The sequence below is a fragment of the Coregonus clupeaformis genome, chromosome 20, assembly GCF_020615455.1.
Source record: "Coregonus clupeaformis isolate EN_2021a chromosome 20, ASM2061545v1, whole genome shotgun sequence".
Taxonomy (NCBI): Eukaryota; Metazoa; Chordata; class Actinopteri; order Salmoniformes; family Salmonidae; genus Coregonus; species Coregonus clupeaformis.
The window spans coordinates 41398827-41414597 of NC_059211.1; the positions used below are offsets into that span (position 1 = coordinate 41398827).

The window sequence follows — 15771 nt, forward strand, 5'->3', positions numbered from 1 at the left end:
GCATTTTATGGCCTTATTTGTCTTTTAATGTCCTGCGGTCCTGGATCTCTGACAGCCCGGCCCAGCACTCTCATTACGACCTGCAATGAGAGAGGGATGAGGGACCTTTCCGTCTGCTGCAGTAAAGAGCCCCAGTCCCTCCAGTGGCTTCACACACCCACATGATACATGTTAGCTGGAAGACCTTACCATACGTGTATGGAGATAAAATACCCCCCCCACACACACACACACACACACACACAAACCACATGTGCATATCTACACACACAATGAAAGAGTGATTTTTGTCCCGTTGCCCTTTCAGATGCAGACTCCATGCATCGATGGCACCGTGGCATTAAATAGCAAATGGACCTATAGTAAATCATCAGGGGGTAAAACAGAAGCCTCACCATTTAGTGTGACATTCACCGGTGAGCTTGAGTTATGGCTTTAGCATGAACAATAGCATTTTCAATCAGCCTCTCACTCAGTTTAACTTGTGCACGAAGGCATAAGATAGAAAGTGTGCTATACAATGCTCATTATTTCTGATCATTAGGTATGGCTTGCTCATAGGCTAGTCATAGCTCCAAATGGAACTTATTGGAAAGCTGGTTTCAAAGATGTAGCTACATATTTGAGGTGTGATTATAAATCAGAGGGTGCTTGGATTGTTTCAGCCCAGAATGAGCCTGAAAGTGCTTTTCAGAGCTGCAGGGCTGGAATTTCTCAGTGACACAGTTCCTCTACTTTTCTGCTACTCCACATTAACTGATGCACAGCCTCTCATTGTTGGAGGGATTTGAAAGGAGGGTTATGTCAGTGTGTACATTGGCTGCTGTCTCAGGGAATGTAAACAGTGCCAAAGCAAGAAAAGATGAGGAGGAGACAAACTCGACTTAGAGTGACAGACTTGGAGAGTGGAAGACAAGCAGACAGAGGGAAGTAGGCCTCAGGGCCGAGCTGCTGTAGCACGCTAGGTCTACCTGCCTACCAATAAACAGCTGCAGTAATTGTGATGCCTCATCTCCACCAAACACACAGAGAGATCATAGCTCCACTGTAATAGGGGAGGACTACTATAATTGCACTTCTGGGAAAATAACAAATGCTTGAACTGCATATTCAGCCTCCGTCTCTCTACCATCCCTTTATCGTTTTATTTTCTCTCTCTCTTCACCACTCCCTTGTTTCATGCAGTGTGTTCATGCACCTAGATCTGCTGCAGGGACAGTATTAAACAAGCGTTTTGATGGTGTAGGTGCTACTGTAGGTGAACACCAAAGCTTTGTAAGCATACTAAGCAGAATGTGTTTGTGTCAGTCAGTGTATGGAAATATTTTTTGCCATCTGCTTTGCCCAGGTGTCAATCAATGAGATGTGGGGTGAGGTTTGAAAAACCTCTGTTCATCTGTGACAACTTAACAGGGAGCTCAGGCTTTTTTTTAATGGTCAGAGGTTTCTTTCCTTCGGCTCTTTTAAGACAGACTTTACAGACATACTGGATGTCTCTCTTGCTTCTTGTACCTTAACACGTTCTTTGTGATGGTCTACAGGCCTGTGATGGACCAGTGGGTTGTATGAAATGTTTTGTAGAGTTTCTGTTGGAAGGGTCATGCACTGTATCCATTCCCCTGTTCTCTCTTTCTGAAGATTTCTCCTACAATCCATTCCTTGACTATTGTGTGAGCTACTCTCCCCCCAGAGGGACAAGTCCATGAAGACAGAGTGGATGCTGCTTGGACCTTTCTCTGCTAACAAGTGTGTGCACTCCAGGCAGAAGTTTCCTTAAACTATTCCACAATTTCTCTCGTATTGACTGCTATAAAGACGGCCAGGGCCCAGTATTGAAAGCACACCAAGATAGTCTGCTACACAAGTTGACAAAGTGTTTTCTTATGGGCAGAGTCAGTCTAGGAGTTGCAGAGAAAGCACTTTTACCATTCCCTTCCTGTCATGATGGCCAACTGGGACACTATTTGTCATCTCTGACAAAGCAGCCTGTATCTGCAGCCATCTATGATTCATGTGCAAATAAGAGCTCAGGATGAGAAGTGAGGAGTCGATGACCATCCTTACGTCTGCACCCCTCAGCTGCCATCACTGAGTTACATAGGAACACAATAAACTGACATTGTTGCAATGGAGTTACACAGTGCTTGCTGTAATATCCACAAAACCCTTTGCTCCTCATTCTAAAGAAGCTCTGAGCCTGTCTAGAATAATAGGCCTTCTAAGTGCCCTGTGGATGTCACCTTCAAACGTTCAGGGCTCACACAGACTGAGGACGTAAAGAAGCCCTTCCATCCCAAGGCTCCAAGGAGGAAAGAGGCGTGGGGAAACGGCAGATGATGTGCTGGTCTGGGAAGATGATTTTCTACGGTCCTAATGGCCACTGGGTCTCCTGCAGACAGGCTGTAGGGGACTGTGTCTTCGTGCCTGTTAGTGGGAATAAAGGATGAGAGGGGCCTTTGGCCCACGGAGTTGGCACTGCGGCTGTCTGCTGGGCTTATCGCTGTGTTTGTACACTGCGTGCCAAGATTTAATCAATAGCCACTCTACCTTCCGCTAGGAGAGAAGGTCAAACTGACTGGAGCGTTAGTAGCTGATGCTAGAGAAGAAAAGAGAGGGAGACTAGGCTTGTCTTTCCTACTGCATGGCAGATGGATGGCCGTGCTCTGTGAAACCAGGTTGCTGGGAAATTGCATGAGGTCTTGCCATTTACTGGCTTAACAGCAGCCAAAGTGTCTCTCACAACATCATGAAGCATTTTGCTCTCCCTTTGTGTGTCCACTCTTTCACATCCCCGTTCAAGGATGCTGTTGACAGCAGCCATGTCTGTTCTTCCATGAATGATTCTATGATGGCGTTCTAATTTGAAGAGCCCTCCAACAGCTGACTGGTATTGTTGGGCCACTATCAGACTGCCTGGGCAATCTACTTTCATTATCATCTGTATGAGCTGAGCGCACAATATCACATACAGCAACTGTACTAAGTGGAAGTCGTTTGGAACATACAGAGGGAATAGATGATCTCTAGTTCTTAAGTCTTGCTGTCACCCTGAACTAGAGGAATGGTGTTTGCCTATATGTCAATACACTGCAACAGCCTGGAATGTCATACACCAGACCTCAACTCAACCTTTCTGAAGGGTTGTGGGGTCATGCATGATCAGTTTTGCTTGACCCTGGCTGCTCTGGTTGGTATGATAAGAAGCTGGCTTTTATTGGTCTTTGACCTCTATTCCAACATAGTTGGAAAGTGCTGATGTAGCTGTATGTGCATTTAGGGATATAAATTGGTCTGTTTCACCTGTTTTATCTCAGCGAGGTTAGATCAATGGCTTGGCCTCTGACTCCAACAGTAGAGCAAGGAATTTATTCCACATGAAATTGAAGATAAAACAGTTTATCCGACCCCATGCTGTTGAGCTGGGATGAGATGAGATACCTCTAGGCTGTTGTCCCAGTGCTTTATTGCATATCATGACCCCTATAGCAATGCCATCTCACCAGTGTTTAGTACAGTAATGACGAAAGGATGGAGTGGGCTGGAGAAAAGGTAGGTATGGCTAGTGTGGTGGAGACAGTGGCCATTGGCATTAACATACGTCATCTTATGTGGAATTGGAGGCCATAGCCTATCTGTGGTAGAAAGATAATTCAGTAGAATGGGTGTCAGACGGTGGTGTATTTTCCAAGTTGACTTCCAAAATTGTAAGTTGATCCTTATTATAATGCAGGCACAAAGAGAGCAGATTTGCTCAGTCAGAGATAATATTTATTTTTCAAATTGGAAATTGCTCACACCTTTAAGGCTTAACGCTCGCTCAATATTGTGGAGCAGCTCTGTGAGGTACTTTATATTCACGGGCCTGCAGATAGAATGACTGAGTGGTGAGAGAGGAGAGGGGTGCTTTATGGACAGGAGGATATCACCCAGCATGGCTTATGTTGTCACTTAGCTGGCAGCAGCTCTCTCTCTGCCTCAGATACAACACCTCTGCCTCCTCTCTCATCCGCTCTCTCCTGCTGCACTCACCTGTAATAGATAGATATCCTGCATCATCAACAACCCTGTCCTCACACCCTGAGGCATTGGCACCAGAGGAGAGGTGGTACTGTTAGCAGACCCTCAGGTCTCACAGTGCAGGGATGAAACTTCTCACTGGCACCTAGCTCCAGTTGTGGGCTAGGTAGGTAGTGGTGGTGCAGTCTGGGAAGGAAGGCTCTGCTGAGGGTGAGTGGGTACCATAGGTGCTGCCTAGCGGCGTGGGAGTCATGAGGAGGTGGTTGGGAGAGTGAGTTATCGAGTGACAGAGGAAGAGGGATGCGTTCTCAAATGGAGCCAATGCAGCAGTCAGCAGTCACACTCGCTCGCTTTCTCACTCTCAGATAAATCTAATCCAAGCCACAGACCTCTGTACTGCCGTCTTTCTCTCTCTCTCTCTGCCGCTACTTTCTAGACGACTCGATGGATGGAGGACTGTGCATGTAAAAAAGTATCCGATTCATCTTGGTGTCAGGCCTCCTCTCCCATTGGGCCAAGGAAGAGGAAAAAAATAAATAGTTTTCTAAAAGTGTTCAGGTTTTTTAATAGGTCAGAATACACTTTTCTGACAGTGTAATTGCTTTCCATTGCTAGACCCATAGTGGGGAGTTGGGACCCTGGAAAGAAGAAAAGAGGAGAGATAGAAATAAGGAAAGGGGGTGAGAGCGGAGCGAGCTGTACAGTAGATCATTTGTTAGGAGAAAAGAATGAAAATTAATGAAAAGAGAGTTGCTCACCCTCTGAATGCAGCCAAGCTTGAAATTCACTTTGAGGGAAACTTAATTTGTTGTAAATGGGCGAAAAACATATTTAGGCATAGGGAGAAGAGGCTGCGCCGCCTGTCTGTGGTCTGTGGTCTGTGGCAGATGAGGATGCTATGCTCTGAATGCTTAAGCTGAATGGGGAGGAAATGCATAGCCTGTTATTTTCATCCATTGTAGATGGATAGTCATTATTACTCCCTCCTATCACGTCATTTGGGATGAAAATACAGTGAGGGAAAAAAGTATTTGATCCCCTGCTGATTTTGTACGTTTGCCCACTGACAAAGACATGATCAGTCTATAATTTTAATGATAGGTTTATTTGAACAGTGAGAGACAGAATAACAACAAAAAAATCCAGAAAAACGCATGTCCATTTTTTAAAAAATTGATTTGCATTTTAATGAGGGAAATAAGTATTTGACCCCTCTGCAAAACATGACTTAGTACATGGTGGCAAAACCCTTGTTAGCAATCACAGAGGTCAGACGTTTCTTGTAGTTGGCCACCAGGTTTGCACACATCTCAGGAGGGATTTTGTTCCACTCCTCTTTGCAGATCTTCTCCAAGTCATTAAGGTTTCGAGGCTGACGTTTGGCAACTCGAACCTTCAGCTCCCTCCACAGATTTTCTATGGGATTAAGGTCTGGAGACTGGCTAGGCCACTCCAGGACCTTAATGTGCTTCTTCTTGAGCCAAAGAGCTCGATTTTGGTCTCATCTGACCACAACACTTTCACCCAGTTCTCCTCTGAATCATTCAGATGTTCATTGGCAAACTTTAGACGGCCCTATATATGTGCTTTCTTGAGCAGGGGGACCTTGCGGGCGCTGCAGGATTTCAGTCCTTCACGGCGTAGTGTGTTACCAATTGTTTTCTTGGTGACTATGGTCCCAGCTGCCTTGAGATCATTGACAAGATCCTCCCGTGTAGTTCTGGGCTGATTCCTCACCGTTCTCATGATCATTGCAACTCCACGAGGTGAGATCTTGCATGGAGCCCCAGGCCGAGGGAGATTGACAGTTATTTTGTGTTTCTTCCATTTGTGAATAATCGCACCAACTGTTGTCACCATCTCACCAAGCTGCTTGGCGATGGTCTTGTAGCCCATTCCAACCTTGTGTAGGTCTACAATCTTGTCCCTGACATCCTTGGAGAGCTCTTTGGTCTTGGCCATGGTGGAGAGTTTGGAATCTGATTGATTGATTGCTTCTGTGGACAGGTGTCTTTTACAGGTAACAAACTGAGATTAGGAGCACTCCCTTTAAGAGTGTGCTCCTAATCGCAGCTCATTACCTGTATAAAAGACACCTGGTAGCCAGAAATCTTTCTGATTGAGAGGGGGTCAAATACTTATTTCCCTCATTAAAATGCAAATCAATTTATAACATTTTTGACATGCGTTTTTCTGGATTTTTTACAGTCTCTCACTGTTCAAATAAACCTACCATTAAAATTATAGACTGATAATTTCTTTGTCAGTGGGCAAACATACAAAATCAGCAGGGGATCAAATACTTGTTTCCCTCACTGTAAGTCTGTGATACTAGTGTATTTCTGAGAACTTCAGCCTGTCAAACGTTACCTACAAGGATAATAGTGTGTGGCCCAGTTGGCTTAGGGACAGATCCTATGTGTCTGTGTGTCTAATTCCACAGGGGAAGATTATGTTGCGCTGGTTTAGAATCTTCAATACTGTATAGATCGATACAGCCAAATTAGTTTTCTGATAAGCTGGTGGCTATGGTATGGAATTACTGCCAGGGTAAATAAATCAGAAACCTGGTCCGTTTTATCCCTACCTGCAGTTATAGCCTAGGCCTCAACAACATGTGAGGAGAATTTTCTATGAAGTAAGTCCTTTTACTCAGAAAGGCTGAACAAAGTGAAGTCCTCGACCCTGGTATACGGCACTCAGTACTCCTCTCCACTGTTCCCATAGCATAGTAGTTGGAGCCAGACAGTTGGAGTTCTCTGAGTGGGTGTGTGGGTGAGATGTACTCCCATGGAATTGAATGTGAGGATAAGAGTCAATGAAGAGGAGCAGCCATCCCTGCAGTGCTTTCAACAGAACAACTCTAAAGCCTACAAGACTTACATAAGTCTGATCTTCATCCCAGTCCTATCTTCTTTCATGAGCCTGTCTGTCACACAAGGCATCCTCAGATGCTGCTGACCACAGCATGGTAAACACTTGAGGAGAAGACATAGTGTCCCTGATGAATAAAACAACAAGAGGCAGTCTCACTATAAATAAAACACATAGGGCCCTGATGCAGTCATAGGGAGCAGCCCATGGGTGAGGGCGTGTGTTTAGGGCGGTCAGGGTTGGGGATGAGCAAGTGTGGCCACTGAAGCGCTCTCTCTCTCTCCGTGGTCCTGGGGTCCTCAACAGAACAGTGGCCTCCACCCTGGCCACAGGCCCTAACCCTACACTCCTCCGGGCTCAGCCCCTCTGCCTCGCCTCGGCCCAGTGCCCTGACGTGTGGGGACTGGAGACGACTGATAACAAACATTTCCAGTCATCCTCCTCTGCCTCTCACGCCCACCAGGCTCTTTATCCGCACTGCACAGATACTCTTGTCCATTCCACACTTCTCTTTTAACTCCCCTGTTGCACAAAAATGCATTTCTTCTCCTTTTTACCTGAAGTAAAGAAAAAATGATGGGGCCCATTTTTCCTCCACTTTCTATTCACTCCTCTTCCTTTCTCCCTCAGCTCCCCCCAGCCCCAGTGCGTGTGTGTCTGCTCTTCTCCCCAGCACCGGAGTGTCTGCCTGAGAGAGATGGATGCCAGCTCCTCTCTCTCCAAAGGCACAATGCCTCTCCTCTCCAGCACGCCTGTACCTGCATATTGTGATATAGTGCTTCTATTCACTGAGTCGATTGCCTTTAACGGAACCCAGGCAGACTGGAGAAATTGAAAGGGATTGTGGCCTGATTTTCATCAGAGCAGGAGCGGTGCAGGCTGGAGGGTTCGGGGTCACTGGGGGCTCTGGGGGAGCCTGGCTGGAGAGGGGGCATGGGGGGAGGGGATGGAGGGAGGGGGGGCTTGGATGTCAAGGAGATGAACTTGGATCTGCAGCCAGGTGGCGTGGCAGTTGATTTCTGTCGATTCACTCCCATCTGCATGGCTATTCATCTCTTTGGCGCCAGGGGTTATGTTAGGAAATACTGTACTGCTGCATGAAATGATTCTCTTCATTTTCAGTTCTTGTATCGATTTGTTTCCATGTGGGAGTTACTATTGATCAGTTAAGTATTAAAATAAAGAGGGAAACGCAGAAAGAAAATACATCTTCAAGGAATATCTCTTTTTTATTATTTATTTATTTCATATCAATATTTAGTTCATTCTTTGAACATGTCATGTGTAAGCTTTCACTTTACCGTCTTCATTCCTCTTGGAGAGAATCACTGAATGTAATTACTGCATTTTTTATGAAATCCTTGGTCTTTCTAACAAGTTAGCAACACATTTACAGTATGCTTGTTATCTCTGTGGAGTGATAGATCGGCAGCTATATGCAAATGAGCAGTCGACTGTGAGTGCTACTAAAGAAGAGAGAAAACCTGAAAATGCAACCAGCCCTAAGAACAAAGAGATCTTTTTTGAATGGAAACTAGCTATTGATATTAAATGATACTAGGAATTAAATGATTCCAATTAAAATTACAAACTATTGACAGGGTCGTGTAGGATTTATAATGAGAACGATGTGGTTCATATAGCGAACTTCTCTCTCTAGACGTTTTTTCCTGAAACATACAGTCGGTTATATCAGACTGTATCCTCTGTTTTATCCACAATAGTGTGTCTGATACATTAGCCCTGATAGTCTCTGAATGGGAGCCATACGACAAGCTGTTTAAAGCTCAACATTTCTGCACACTCCCCAAATATACAATACTGTATAACTGTAAGGCCTTGCAAAATGATACAAAGCGTGTCTTCATTTGTTTGTATGGTCAGTTGTACATTAGATTGGACACTTCCGGTTATGTAAGATTTGTAAGACGTTCATGTTTGTTTGTGCGAGGGCAGAGCGAGAGGAGAGGGGATGTGGCCAAAGAGTAGCATGGCTCTACCAAGAATGGACCCTCCTCTGATCACTGCTACTGTAGCAGACACTTAATTATCTCTTTAGAATGTAATAATAAAAGAGAAGTGCATTAAACCCCATCCCAATATAATTGGATTATGTTAAGATAAATTAGTCATGCCACTTCCATGCCAGGCTGCCTTTGGAAGTTTAGACCTGTCATACGTAATAAAGTTTATGCCATTCCTGAAAGATGTTTAAATATTAGGGATTTGTGGATGAGTAATGGTGACAGCCCTTCCCTATACCTCCTTGGTTTCTATGGAAATACCTTAGAGATGGGCAGATTTTAGCTTCCTGTCACCTATTATTTCTGTTATGAATTGAAGACATTAAACTTTTGTCCCATAAAGACCTCTGTAACAGATCAATCTTCACATTTCCCCCCGCTGCTACCACAGAACATGTAGGGAAAATAACAGAGTCTCATCCACATGCACAAAAGCGCTCTGTCATGAGAAGAATCTGATATCTATTCAGTGACTTACCCTCAGATGTTCAATGACTTTTCCACATTGATTTGAAGGAGATGAAGAGGCTGAGGGGTGAGGCAGAAAAAGGGATGGAGGGGCCACTTGAAAAGGAAATAACCTTTCAGACTCCGTGGATGTTAGATATAGCATCCCATAGATGCCCATTGTGGAGCCGTCAAGCTGCCACCCTATGATTTGAAACTTGCATTGGTGAGGCACAAAGCAGCTGCACTGGGCATCCAGCGTCCATCTCTTTTCACTGAGCGATCAATAGTTGTCTTTGTCTCCTCGCTCTCCTCTTGACAGGCCTGCTTTTAAATGGTTGGTTTAACTAGTTACTCACAGGTCTCCTCAGCCTTCCATTTACATCCAAATCAATCACTCTAATGAAAATTCATGGCACAGTGAAAGCATAAGAATTGGCGTACCACAGTTCACTCTCCATGTCAGACCTGTTTTTTTCACACTATAATGTAAATGCACAATAACAGCACTGCTGTTGTTGTTTTTCTACATATCATTGACTCCTCACTTGGCTGTCTGTTTGAAGAATGCCTATTGGAATAGGATGTATTGGTCCATTCAGATTAGTGGCTAGTGTGCTGTAATGGGTGGTGTAAGTCTCTCAGTCAGCTCCATTCTGCAGAGAGAGCTGCAGGGCTTTCCTAATGATTCAATATGTGGATGATGCTGATGAAGGGCATCGCCTCCCTCTCAAAGCCAGCCTGCTCATTCTGAGAGGAAGCAGCTCTCCCATAGGACTGACTGAGGCACACTGGTGAGGCAAAACGATATGACAGAACGATGGAAGCCCTCTGATTATAGAGCTTTGTCTCAACAATGATAACCTGTTTGAACTACAACTACAGGAATGATACATTGGATAGGTTTCATGTGTGTCCATTAGATTTTTATCAACCAAAACGTAAAGCTCTGTCCTTGACCAACTAGAGGAGATTCTAAGGCTAGTGTATACTGGCATGGGACTGTGTTTATTTCAATATAACCAAAAGGGCAGAAATTGTAAATAATATGCCATTTATACTCCCAACAGTTTGTCTACATTATTGAGAGTAAACTTATGCCCAGCCATTTGAAATAACTTGAAATGGACTAAATTGTTGGCTCCATAATCCTGCCAGTAATAGACCTGTTTTGTTCACGATAATCTGCTTCTTTATGTTCATTCTTCATAAAATAAACGATAACTTTGGTTTAGAGATATGAAGCCCGTACATCTGAAGAAGCTGATTAAGGGCCCATCTGCATGTGAAATCACAGCAGTGCCATCAGAATGCCTAATATTCCATGGCTGATTTAAGTACCTTGCAAATGTAACTAGATATATAACAAAGGAGCTATTAAATAACTGACAAAGTACCAAGGTAGAGGCAGGGAGGATTAGCCTTTAACTTCACATAAGATTAGATAGCCTTGAGTTCTAATTAAAATCCTCATTCCCCTTCTAAGGTAGTAATTTCGATCTAAAAGAGAGAAGAAAGTTTGATGTTTTGCAGACAGCTTCTTCCCTGTTCACTTCCAAACCTGTTTCTATCTTTCTCTTTTCTTAGACTTGATCGAAATCAATGTTATCTCTTCCACCGGGTAACACTTTCTTGCCCTTCCTCTGCCTGAAAGTCAAACGCCTTAATTTAATTTACCAGAGAAAAAGCCAACTACACACCAGCACACAGATAAAAAAAACATACATACTATGTGAACACACTCACATCTTTCCTCTATGTCCTGTAAGTTTACCTTTCAGATAAGGATTTCTGTCTAAAAAGTCATCCTCATTAATGCAACCTTGTCCTCTGCTCCTCCGGATGTTTCTTGTCAGAGGCGGTAGGTATTGTCTTTAAAGAACAACAACAAACGGCTTGCTCTCCATTGGAGAAACCTTTACATTGAGCCACTGGTTAGTTGTGAAGGGTAAGCAGGCTACATGCGCTGGTAAGAGGGACTGATTTGCATCTACATTAAGAAATTAACAATTAAGCTGATGGAGGAGAGATGGTGGCAACATTGACCCAGATTTTCAATATCAGACAGATAGACTGTAGCACCTTCTCGGTGCCAAGCCCAATTAAGCTAGGTAATTATTTCCTCCGTACTTTTTGTGACAGAGGGATGTTTACCTTGTTGTTTTTAAAACTTCTCCACCTAATGGTTTCAGTTTCCTTTCTCCCGTTTTTCCAGCTCATTAAACCCAAACAATTATATTCTAGCAGAAAGCCTCGCAGGCTGCTGTCTTAAATGAAAACAGTTAGAATTGAGGCGATGGGATGGATCACCGTGCCCATGCAAAAGGTTATCATCACTGTGCTTGATTTTATTTTGCTCTGTTCACTGTATGTATTTAGGATAGACCAGACTAGTCGTGAGACTCACTGGAATAACCATTACTCTGCAAAAGAGGATTCCGATAGTAGAACCCTGAAATTAAACAAGCGATGAGGCGAGGGACCTTCGTTTTCAATAAGATTTCAGGTGCTAAAGAAACGTGTAGCAAGGCCACATTTTTGGGCCTTATTGACTTACAGTGAGGGAAAAAAGTATTTGATCCCCTGCTGATTTTGTACGTTTGCCCACTGACAAAGAAATGATCAGTCTATAATTTTAATGGTAGATTTATTTGAACAGTGAGAGACAGAATAACAACAACAAAATCCAGAAAAACGCATGTCAGAAATGTTATAAATTGATTTGCATTTAAATTAGGGAAATAAGTATTTGACCCCTCTGCAAAACATTACTTAGTACTTGGTGGTAAAACCCTTGTTCGCAATCACAGAGGTCAGACGTTTCTTGTAGTTGGCCACCAGGTTTGCACACATCTCAGGAGGGATTTTGTCCCACTCATCTTTGCAGATCTTCTCCAAGTCATTAAGGTTTCGAGGCTGACGTTTGGCAACTCAAACCTTCAGCTCCCTCCACAGATTTTCTATGGGATTAAGGTCTGGAGACTGGCTAGGCCACTCCAGGACCTTAATGTGTTCTTCTTGAGCCACTCCTTTGTTGCCTTGGCCGTGTGTTTTGGGTAATTGTCATGCTGGAATACCCATCCACGACCCATTTTCAATGCCCTGGCTGAGGGAAGGAGGTTCTCACCCAAGATTTGACGGTACATGGCCCCGTCCATCGTCCCTTTGATGAGGTGAAGTTGTCCTGTCCCCTTAGCAGAAAAACACCACCAAAGCATAATGTTTCCACCTCCATGTTTGACGGTGGGGATGGTGTTCTTGGGGTCAAAGGCAGCATTCCTCCTCCTCCAAACACGGCGAGTTGAGTTGATGCCAAAGAGCTCCATTTTGGTCTCATCTGACCACAACACTTTCACCCAGTTCTCCTCTGAATCATTCAGATGTTCATTGGCAAACTTTAGACGGGCATGTATATGTGCTTTCTTGAGCAGGGGGACCTTGCGGGCGCTGCAGGATTTCAGTCCTTTACGGCGTAGTGTGTTACCAATTGTTTTCTTGGTGACTATGGTCCCAGCTGCCTTGAGATCATTGACAAGATCCTCCCGTGTAGTTCTGGGCTGATTCCTCACCGTTCTCATGATCATTGCAACTCCACGAGGTGAGATCTTGCATGGAGCCCCAGGCCGAGGGAGATTGACAGTTCTTTTGTGTTTCTTCCATTTGCGAATAATCGCACCAACTGTTGTCACCTTCTCATCAAGCTGCTTGGCGATGGTCTTGTAGCCCATTCCAGCCTTGTGTATGTCTACAATCTTGTCCCTGACATCCTTGGAGAGCTCTTTGGTCTTGGCCATGGTGGAGAGTTTGGAATCTGATTGATTGATTGCTTCTGTGGACAGGTGTCTTTTATACTTGTAACAAACTGAGGTTAGGAGCACTCCCTTTAAGAGTGTGCTCCTAATCTCAGCTCGTTACCTGTATAAAAGACACCTGGGAGCCAGAAATCTTTCTGATTGAGAGGGGGTCAAATACTTATTTCCCTCATTAAAATGCAAATCAATTTATAACATTTTTGACATGCGTTTTTCTGGATTTTGTTGTTGTTATTCTGTCTCTCACTGTTCAAATAAACCTACCATTAAAATTATAGACTAATCATTTCCTTGTCAGTGGGCAAACGTACAAAATCAGCAGGGGATCAAATACTTTTTTCCCTCACTGTATTTCTCTGCTCAATGTTATTTATCTAAGCAGGAAACATGGTCACAATAAACTAGGATCTAAGGGTTTTCTTGCTTCAAGTCACAGTCAGATAGATAGTTATTGATAAAATGAAGCGTTTCTCTGGCCATCTGCAGTGATTTAAACAGAGAAAGGAAACCAACCCTCAGGAGACACAAGGACACCACCTCACCTCAGCCAGCTCCTCAGTTCATACATACAGGCTCAAACTGACACATAGCAGACACAGCACAGCACAGCCAGACTCGCCACTGTTTTATTAATCAGTTGAACTTGAAACCCCTTTTGAATTCGAAATGTACATCCTAAATGATAATATACTGTATCTCAGGGTCAAATAATAAGAATTCTCTCAGTTATCATCATAAAGGCAGGGAGCTGTAATTGCCATAAATATAGTCTAATTAAAGGTATTGGGTGTACAGTATGTGGTATTTTGTTACCCTGGCACATATCTGTGCATAAATACCATTTATAGCTTGAGTTAATTATCAGGATTTGTGCAGGGATTTAACAACTAGCGTAACCAACAGATGGCATTTTTCCAGTGTTTGCTTTTTTATAGTGGATGTTTGGTGTTCAAAGACACTGAGAAACCCAATGGGGGAACACTGAACAGTGATAGTCAGTGTTAGTCACCAGGATCAAACAGCAGGACAGCCTGATGACACATCTCACCACTGGCTTTTTTACCCACCTTAGTCCTACCATTTGGGGCTACTTTGCCTCCCCAACCCCCTCCGGTTCTCCACTTTGAACTCCACTTCTGAGGCTGTTCAAACGTGTTAATGAATGTTCTAATGGGAAAAATGGGAAACGTGTAATGGTGGTAGTCCAGAGAGCCAATTAGTCATGAAGACTCATCTTTACCAGAGGTTATGTAGAGAGGTAGCATGCACATTATATAGATCCGTATGGATAATATCACTGCAGTGTACTGTACCTAATGCCTATTCCTCTCATTTGTAACATTTCCCTCTGTAACCTATGGCTCACTTTACATGTACAGTGGGGTCCAAAATTATTGACACCCTTATTGACACCCTTGAATATCAAATAAATAATTCAAATACTGAGCTTTACTGTATGCTCAAAAGAATTGGGAAATCATATTATTTTATACTAATGCAATTGTTCAGAGAAAGAGATTTGTTAAACAAGTTTTCTCAAAAGGGTAGGGGTCAAAATGATTGACACCTCTGTTTTCTATACTTTTCAATACCTCACCTTGCGAGGAGAACGGCACTGAGCATTTACAAAGTTGAGTTGGAGAACACATTGGGAGGGATCTTAGACCATTCCTCCATACATAAATCCTTCCAGATACTTGATATCCTTCATCTGCGCTTATGGTCTTCCCTCTTCAATTAAAACCACAGGTTTTTAATGGGTTTCAAGTCTGGAGACTGAGATGGCCATTGCAAAATGTTGATTTTGTGGCCAATTAACCATTTCTCTGGCCCCAGGACCAGTGGAAGCAAAATACCCCCATAACATAAAAGTTCCAACACCATATTTTACAGTAGGTATGGGGTTATTTTCTGCTTTTGCATTCTCATTTCGATGCCAAACCCACCACTGATGTGGGTGGCCAAAGAGCTCTATTTTCATGTCACCTGACCAAAGCACTGGTTCCAATCCAAGTGTCAATGCGGTTTAGCAAACTCCAGGCATTTACATTTGTTGGATGACATGAAAATAGAGATTTTTGGTCACGCACACCAGTGGTGGGTTTGGCGTCGAAATGAGAATGCATGAGCAGAAAATAACCCCATAACTACTGTAAAATGTGGTGGTGGATCTTTGATGTTATGGGGCTATTTTGCTTCTATTGGTACTGGGGTCCTTGTTAAGGTCAACTCCATCATGAACTTTACCCAGTGCCAGGACATTTTAGCCAAAAACCTGGTTGCCTCTGCCAGTAGGCTGAAACTTGGCCGTAAGTGGATCGTTCAGCAAGACAATAACCCCAATAGAAATGGTCTAAGATCCCTCCCAATGTGTTTTCCAACTCATAAAACATTTTAGAAAAAGGCTCAGTGCCGTTATCCTCGCAAGGTGAGGTATTAAAAGGTATTGAAAACAGGGGTGTCAATCATTTTAACCCCTACCTTTTTGAGAAAATATATATATTACTTGTTTAAAAAAATCTCTTTCTCTGAGCAATTTTATTAGTATAAAATAATATAATTTCCCAAATATGTTGAGCATACAATATAGCTCAGTA

The 15771-nt window shown here is 43.4% G+C and overlaps 1 protein-coding gene across 3 annotated transcripts in view; it reads left to right on the forward strand.

The window, feature by feature from the left end:
• The window catches only part of agbl4 (AGBL carboxypeptidase 4), a 369255-nt gene that overhangs the window by 182999 nt on the left and 170485 nt on the right, over window positions 1–15771 (forward strand). The gene's annotated exons all lie outside the window — the stretch shown is intronic.